An 8,977-nucleotide genomic window follows, 5' to 3' on the forward strand; every position below is an offset into this window, starting at 1 on the left:
AAAAGCGCGTGAAGAGAAGGGATTGGTGAGGATTGGAACCTTCTGTGCAGCCGTGAAGTCATCAGAGGGTGCCGGAATGAAAAACCAGAAAAATGAATTATAGAAAAGAGTTCTCAGGACACGCAAAATAGTTCAATAATATAAGCGTAGCCACTGTGGGGCGAACCTCGTAACACGAGGGGACGACTCAGAGAGAGAGGGGACGACTCAGATAGAGAGGGGGAGGGGACGACTCAGAGAGAGAGGGGACGACTCAGAGAGAGAGGGGACGACTCAAAGAGAGAGGGGGAGGGGACGACTCAGAGAGAGAGGGGGAGGGGACGACTCAGAGAGAGAGGGGACGACTCAGAGAGAGAGAGGGGACGACTCAGAGAGAGAGAGGGGGGGAGACGATTCAGAGAGAAAGGGAGGGGCCGACTCCGAGAAAGAGGGAGGGACGACTCAGAGAGAGAGGGAGGGGCCGACTCAGAGAGAGGGAGAGGACGACTCATAGAGAGGGGACGACTCAGAGAGAGAGGGAGGGGCCGACTCAGAGAGAGGGAGAGGACGACTCAGAGAGAGAGAGAGGGGACGACTCAAAGAGAGAGGAGGGGACGACTCAGAGAGAGGGAGGGGACGACTCAGAGAGAGAGAGAGGAGATGACTCAGAGAGAGAGAGAGGGGACGACTCAGAGAGAGAGGGGACGACTCAGAGAGAGAGGGGACGATTCAGAGAGAGAGGGGACGATTCAGAGAGAGAGGGAGAGGACGACTCAGAGAGAGAGGGGACGACTCAGAGAGAGAGGGAGGGGACGACTCAGAGAGAGAGGACGACTCAGAGAGAGGGAGGGGACGACTCAGAGAGAGAGGGGGGAGGGACGACTCAGAGAGAGAAGACGACTCAGAGAGGGAGGGGACGATTCAGAGAGAGAGGGGACGACTCAGAGAGAGAGGGGACGACTCAGAGAGAGGGGGGACGACTCAGAGAGAGAGGGGACGACTCAGAGAGAGAGGGGACGACTCAGAGAGAGGGGACGATTCAGAGAGAGAGGGGACGACTCAGAGAGAGAGGGGACGACTCAGAGAGAGAGCGGACGACTCAGAGAGAGAGGGGACGACTCAGAGAGAGAGGGGACGACTCAGAGAGAGAGAGAGGGGGGGACGATTCAGAGAGAAAGGGAGGGGCCGACTCAGAGAAAGAGGGAGGGACGACTCAGAGAGAGAGGGAGGGGCCGACTCAGAGAGAGGGAGAGGACGACTCATAGAGAGGGGACGACTCAGAGAGAGAGAGGGGGCGGGGACAATTCAGAGAGAGAGGGAGGGGCCGACTCAGAGAGAGAGAGAGGGGACGACTCAGAGAGAGGGAGGGGACAACTCAGAGAGAGAGGACGACTCAGAGAGAGGGAGGGGACGACTCAGAGAGAGGGGAGGGACGACTCAGAGAGAGAGGGAGGGGCCGACTCAGAGAGAGGGAGAGGACGACTCATAGAGAGGGGACGACTCAGAGAGAGAGAGGGGGCGGGGACAATTCAGAGAGAGAGGGAGGGGCCGACTCAGAGAGAGAGAGAGGGGACGACTCAGAGAGAGGGAGGGGACAACTCAGAGAGAGAGGACGACTCAGAGAGAGGGAGGGGACGACTCAGAGAGAGGGGAGGGACGACTCAGAGAGGACGACTCAGAGAGGGAGAGGACGATTCAGAGAGAGAGGGGACGACTCAGAGAGAGAGAGGACGACTCAGAGAGAGAGGGGACGACTCAGAGAGATAGGGGACGATTCAGAGAGAGTGGGGACGACTCAGAGAGAGAGAGGGGACGACTCAGAGAGAGAGGGGACGACTCAGAGAGAGAGGGGACGATTCAGAGAGAGAGGGGACGATTCAGAGAGAGAGGACGACTCAGAGAGAGGGAGGGGACGACTCAGAGAGAGAGGACGACTCAAAGAGAGGGAGGGGATGACTCAGAGAGAGAGAGAGGGGGACGACTCAGAGAGAGAGGGGACGACTCAGAGAGGGAGGGGACGATTCAGAGAGAGAGGGGACGACTCAGAGAGAGAGGGGACGACTCAGAGAGAGAGGGGACGACTCAGAGAGAGAGGGGACGATTCAGAGAGAGAAGACGACTCAGAGAGGGAGGGGACGATTCAGAGAGAGAGGGGACGACTCAGAGAAAGAGGGGACGACTCAGAGAGAGAGGGGACGACTCAGAGAGAGAGGGGACGATTCAGAGAGAGAGGGGACGACTCAGAGAGAGAGGGGGACGACTCAGAGAGAGAGCGGACGACTCAGAGAGAGAGGGGACGACTCAGAGAGAGAGGAGACGACTCAGAGAGAGAGGGAGGGGCCGACTCAGAGAGAGGGAGAGGACGACTCATAGAGAGGGGACGACTCAGAGAGAGAGAGGGGGCGGGGACAATTCAGAGAGAGAGGGAGGGGCCGACTCAGAGAGAGAGGGAGGGGCCGACTCAGAGAGAGAGAGAGGGGACGACTCAAAGAAAGAGGAGGGGACGACTCAGAGAGAGTGAGGGGACGACTCAGAGAGAGGGGGGGACGATTCAGAGAGAGAGGGGACGACTCAGAGAGAGGGAGGGGACGACTCAGAGAGAGGGGACGACTCAGAGAGAGAGGGGACGACTCAGAGAGAGAGGGGACGATTCAGAGAGAGAGGGGACGACTCAGAGAGAGAGGGGACGACTCAGAGAGGGGACGATTCAGAGAGAGAGGGGACGACTCAGAGAGAGAGGGGACGACTCAGAGAGAGAGGGGACGACTCAGAGAGAGAGGGGACGATTCAGAGAGAGAGGGGACGACTCAGAGAGAGGGGACGACTCGGAGAGAGAGGGGACGACTCAGAGAGAGAGGGGACGATTCAGAGAGAGAGGGGACGATTCAGAGAGAGAGGGGACGATTCAGAGAGAGAGGAGAGAGGGAGGGGACGACTCAGAGAGAGAGGACGACTCAGAGAGAGGGAGGGGACGACTCAGAGAGAGAGGGGGGAGGGACGACTCAGAGAGAGAAGACGACTCAGAGAAGGAGGGGACGATTCAAAGAGAGCGGGGACGACTCAGAGAGAGAGGGGACGACTCAGAGAGAGAGGGGACGACTCAGAGAGAAAGGGGACGACTCAGAGAGAAAGGGGACGACTCAGAGAGAGAGGGGACGATTCAGAGAGAGAGGGGACGACTCAGAGAGAGAGGGGATGACTCAGAGAGAGAGGGGGACGATTCAGAGAGAGAGGGGACGATTCAGAGATAGGGGACGACTCAGAGAGAGAGAGGGGACGACTCAGAGAGAGAGGGGACGACTCAGACAGAGAGGGGACGATTCAGAGAGAGAGGGGACGACTCAGAGAGAGGGGACGACTCAGAGAGAGGGGGGGCGATTCAGAGAGAGAGGGGACGACTCAGAGAGAGAGAGGGGACGACTCAGAGAGAGAGGGAGGGGACGATTCAGAGAGAGAGGGGACGACTCAGAGAGAGAGGGGACGACTCAGAGAGAGGGAGAGGGGACGACTCAGAGAGAGAGGGGACGATTCAGAGAGAGAGAGGGGACGACTCAGAGAGAGAGGGGACGACTCAGAGAGAGAGGGGACGACTCAGAGAGAGAGGGGACGACTCAGAGAGAGAGGGGACGATTCAGAGAGAGAGGGGACGACTCAGAGAGAGAGGGGACGATTCAGAGAGAGAGGGGACGATTCAGAGAGAGAGGGAGGGGACGACTCAGAGAGAGAGAGAGGGGACGACTCAGAGAGAGGGAGAGGGGACGACTCAGAGAGAGAGGGAGGGGACGACTCAGAGAGAGAGGGAGGGGACGACTCAGAGAGAGGGGACAACTCAGAGAGAGGGAGGGGACGACTCAGAGAGAGAGGAGAGGGACGACTCAGAGAGAGAGAGGGAGGGGACGACTCGGAGGCGCCAGGACGAAGAGCCACGGACAAGCGGGAAGGCAGCAGCAGCCCTGCGGCAAGGAGCCGGCGCTACCAACAATTGTCCAAGTTCTGCCGTCCTCTATACATTAAGATGTTAATGAGTTATTTATGCACGTGGGAGGAAACCGGAGAACTCGCAGAAAACCCACGCGTGCGTGCGAGGGGGCAACACTCTATCCCATACAGGTGGAAATAGATGGGAGCCCACAGTTTGTTTTGCTGCATCGTTTTTCCCCTGGCGACCAACCCACGCGAAATGAGTCTCGCAACATCTGTGCGTGATCCACCAACCCTCGCTGTTGAACTACAGACCACGTGCACCGTAGCCACCACCACCACCGCCACCGCCACCACCACCGCTGCCGCCGAACGGCTCAGCAACTTATCGTCCCGAGCCGGCGGCACGCAAAGCAGGGCTGCCACCATCAGCTGGGACGTCTCGGAGGCGAGCTGTTAACGACCTCGCCTGGTCTACAGGAGGTCGTGGGTTCGAGACCGACCCTGACGCCTCTGCTGTATATTCGGAGCTTGCGTGTCGCTCTCACCGTAGTCGCGTAGATTTGTCTCTCTGGGTCCTCCGGTTTTCCCCTCTACATTTGGAATCAACGTCACGCGTTTAAGAGTATTTGATTTCTGCAATACATGTGCAGGTGATGACGATAAGTCGCTTCGTTCAGCTATCATTTGCGGCCAGGTCGCTTCTGAAACATAGCTATATGGCTCAGTGGGCTTTACCTGGCTAAAAAATAATAATGTTTAGTTTTAGCTGATCTCATCATGATCGTGGGACGACCCCTAATGATTTCATGATCTCGGGCGTGTGTGACTGACCGCACGTGCGTCAATATATGAAAACGCGTTACAAGTTACAAAGTTACAGCGGGTTAAACAGGATCATATTTCAGCGAACTGCGGTTAAATAACTTTTAAACTGCATTTCTATTCATCGTGATAGTGCAGCAAATCAAAAACACCGATACAATAACAATTGTTCACTACAATTTAAAGTTATGGGACAGCGATGTCGCGATAATCGTCATGTCGTGTTCGTAAAAGCGGAAGATGCGTTACCCTACTACGGTGGTGCCACGTGAGTTCGTGGTGAGCGGTGGCGCAGTGGTTAGCGCACTGCGCTACGAACACGGATAACATCAGTGGTGATGATATAGCTGAACCATGCCTGCACCCGCCACCCACTACGCTAACCCCACCAGCGTTGACCAGCGTGGTGAAGTATGGTCAAACAGCCCCCACGACTGAAACGGTTTGCAGAGGCCTTCATCCAGCAGTGGATTAATCATGGCTGAATGCAGGTGGCTGGTTCAGTGATAAGTGTCTGCGTGTCTCTGTCGGTGCATCAACTTCCGGCATGTCGACGGTAGTTGTTCCTGTGCCGTGACAGGGCTTGGTCATAGGAATGTGGAATTCCCACCACCGGCTCAAACCATGAACGCAGATCTGCACAGGTTCGATAGTCTATTGGGCAGGCACTTGAACGTTGTGCTCATGCGTAGGCCCACTTTGTACAGCTTTCAGCGTCACACTACACGGGGAAGGCGAATCACTTGGTCCACCGATGACGAGGAACGTTGCGTGCTTTACCACATTTCTATTTAAAAAACTAAACTAGTTTTATTTTATTAGGTAAGGTCTACTGAGCGATATAGCTCAGAAGCAACGTGGTCACAGATGATAACTCAACGAAGTGGCTTATCACGTGGATGTTTAGAACGGCCAAATCATCTCAACGCGCGTTTTTAAATGTGGAGGGGGAATAAAACCAAAGGACCCGGAGGGAAATCCACGCGACCACGGAGAGAGAGAGAGACACGCAGACTCCAAAATACAACAGGCGTCAGGGTCGGGATCGAACCCACGACCTTCTGCATACCAGGCGAGGTAGTTAACATCTCCTAGCCACCGTGGCGCCGATGCTACAAGACGGACCACACAGCGTGTGCCCCGGTGCCATGTGTGTGTTTGAGTTCGTGGGACTTGTTACTTAGGTACGCGGGACGTTCGGCCGAGTCTGCATGTCCCCCCCCGCCCCCCACGTGAACCAGATCTGAGGCCCGAATTCCACACGGTGCAGATTGTTTCTCGTTACGACCAAAGAGATCGGCGACTCCGTGCCACATTCCAGCTCCTCCCGAGCCCTCCCGAGAACAACACGCGGCGTGCGCGGCACTCGGCCTCGTGCGTCCGCGCGCGCGCGCGTCCCGCGGTGTGTTCACGCCGCGTGTGAACGTGGCGTGTGCACTTCAAAGGCTGCACGGCAAATTCGATCGCAACGCTTGCCGGTGGCAGCCTTGCAGAGGCTAAACGACGCCCTGCGCCGGCACTGCGAGGTCTTCATACCGCAGTGGATTGACCACAGCCGCCGATGATGACGATGATGACCATGATGACCATCATCATCATTATAAAACAATGTTGTTATTATTAACTTGCACGTAATTGTAAAGCTGCGGGCCTATCATTCTCGGAATTGCACCAACAACCTCGGTTAAAGTATGTGCACAACGCCCTGCGTGTCATTCAACTTGGGCCCGTGATGAGGACACTCACCTGGTGACGGGCGGTGGATGCGAAGAGCAGGAGCCGAGCTGGTGTGGGGAGAAGAGGAGCAGACGAGGGGGAGCAGAGAAGGGAGTTGATGGCGAGGGAGGGGGGGGACAAAGGGGGGCGGGCAGGGGGGGGGCAAGGGGGGGGACGCGGGCATTGTGGTGAGACGGGGTTGAGAGGAGGAGCCTGTGGAGAGAGTGGAGCGAGGGGGGAGTGGGGAGGGTGATAACGGGGAGGGGAGAGATTGGGGATTCGTTGAGAGGAGATGGAAAAGAAGATGACAGAGGAGAGTAGAGAAGGGAGGATGAGAGGTAGCGAGAGAGTTAGAGATGAGATGGTGGAGCGAGATGGGGGAATGGAAACAGGAGGGGAGAGAAGAGAGATAAGGCAGAGGATAGAGAGGAAGGGAGAGAGCGTCAGGGGAGGAGAGGCAGGGGAAAGAGAGGAGAGATGGAGAGAGGGAATCGGGAAGTGGAAACCGGAGAGCTGGGAGAAAGGGAGAGGGGGGCTCTGGAAAGAGGGGAGAACGGCGCTCAGAGATGAAGACAAACAGAGAGTGGAGCGAGCAGCATAGGGGATAGGAACAAGTGTTTTATAATGGAGAGGAGAGTGGAGGGTGGGGAGAGAGAGCAGGGAGAGCGGGGAGTGCCCGGGAAAAGTGGGGTCCGTGAGCGGCGATCGCTAGTTCGTGATTCTCGTCACCGGTTGATGTTTTAGTTTAACCGGTTAGAGCTACTCACCTATTTATACTTACTATTAAAAAAACAGCGCCTGCCATATAGATGTACTCGCCCCCCCCGCCCTAGGAATGTGGAATTCCCACCTCTGGCTGAGCCCCAAAGAAACACGAGCCGAGCTCAAAGCCACTTGGGACTTTTTTTACTTTAAAAATATAACCATGCTCCCTCTGCCCCCCCCCACACACACACCCTGGCGCTGTCCTCGGCGGTGAAAATTCCACATTCCTATGGCGGCCAAAGGCAGTTTATCCATCGCGGCGAGCATCACCACCGCCACCACGGAGGCGTCGGGCTTCGTCGCAAATCGTCAGCGCGATGAAAAAAAATCGGAGTTCGGGGCCCCAAAGAAACACGGCGGCAGCGCTGGCTCGGAGCGAGCCGCCTCTGGACCCGTTTATCGGCGGCGGGAGCCAGGGTTAGAGGGCGGCCGTCGGCAGCGGCGGCTCGTGGAAGGTGGGGGGAGTAGGGAGAGGAGGGCGGGGCGGGGGGAGGAGGTGGGGGGAGGGAGGGAGGGAGACGAGGTAGAGGCAGGGGCCAGTAGCGATGCAGGGCTCGCTCGGCAGACGCGACGCCACGCAGCGCCGTGGCTGCCAAGCCCAGCACGCCGGGCCGGCACGCCAGCGATGCACGCCACACAAAGCGAGATGTCAAAGCCCTGCGGCAGTGGGAGGGGGGGGGGGAGATGTGGGGGCAGCTGTCGGCAAGGTGCGAGATTGCGGTCCCAAAATCCAGGAGCGGCGCTGCTGGAACTGAATGTCTGGAATGAAAGTTTTAATGTTGTGTATTGGGGGGGGGGCAGGCAAATGCTGCCAAGGTGTGAAATATAAACAGAAATTCACGATTCACTGCTCAATCGAGCATTGTGGTGGACATTCCACGTTCACGTGGCGGGGGTGCGAGTCTAACCATGGGACAACCAATGTTGACTTCACCACAAAGTTGGTCCTTGTTTGATCGACCCACGGAGGGGAGGGGATGGTGACGATGGGCCGAGTTAACCCCCAAACCCAACCAGGGCCTGAACTCGGATCCTCCCGATGGCGAGCCGATCGCTCCACCCGCCGGGAGCAGAACGGAATCCCGGAGCGGAGCGCAGCGGGTCTGGGAGTCGTCTGGAACGCGCCGCTCGTGTTGTTTGGAGCGACGCACGCACTTGGCAATTTTCCGCATTAATCGTGAAATCTGTCGACAAAAATGTGCCCCGTTTAGCAGCGGCCGTGATGACCATGGGGAGCAGGAATCCAGGGCGGGCTCCGTTATTTATTTATTTAAAACCCAAGCGATGTACATTTTATTTTTTGGTTCGGGAGGTTCAAGCGCGTCTCGAAAAGCACGAAGCGAATTGCAGAGACGCCGTGGAATCGTTCCCGAGATTGTCTCCACACCCCCCCCCCCCCATTACGCGTGGCGACGTAAATAACCGCACGGGGCCAGGACCAGGAGTCCAACTTGTCAGTCCCACCCACTCCGAGGGGGCGAACATTTGAATTGAAAACATTTCCCAATATGGTCATTGAAATACATTTATTATTAAAATTATTTTCAATGGCCATATTGAGCGATTACATAATTCACTTTGGACGGCTGTGTCAAGAAACTGCTAACTCTCTAATGTGTTTAGCTGGGGGTAGAGGAGCGGTGGCACAGCGGTTAGCGCACCAAACTCCGAACCCAGCGAGCGGGGTTCGATTCCCAGTCACGGCGAACACGGGTTGCGTGCGATGCCTGAACTGATCCTGGGTCCACCCTTCACCAACCAGCACCAACCA

The sequence above is a fragment of the Lampetra fluviatilis genome, chromosome 26 (genome assembly GCF_964198595.1).
Source record: "Lampetra fluviatilis chromosome 26, kcLamFluv1.1, whole genome shotgun sequence".
In the NCBI taxonomy this organism is placed as follows: domain Eukaryota; kingdom Metazoa; phylum Chordata; class Hyperoartia; order Petromyzontiformes; family Petromyzontidae; genus Lampetra; species Lampetra fluviatilis.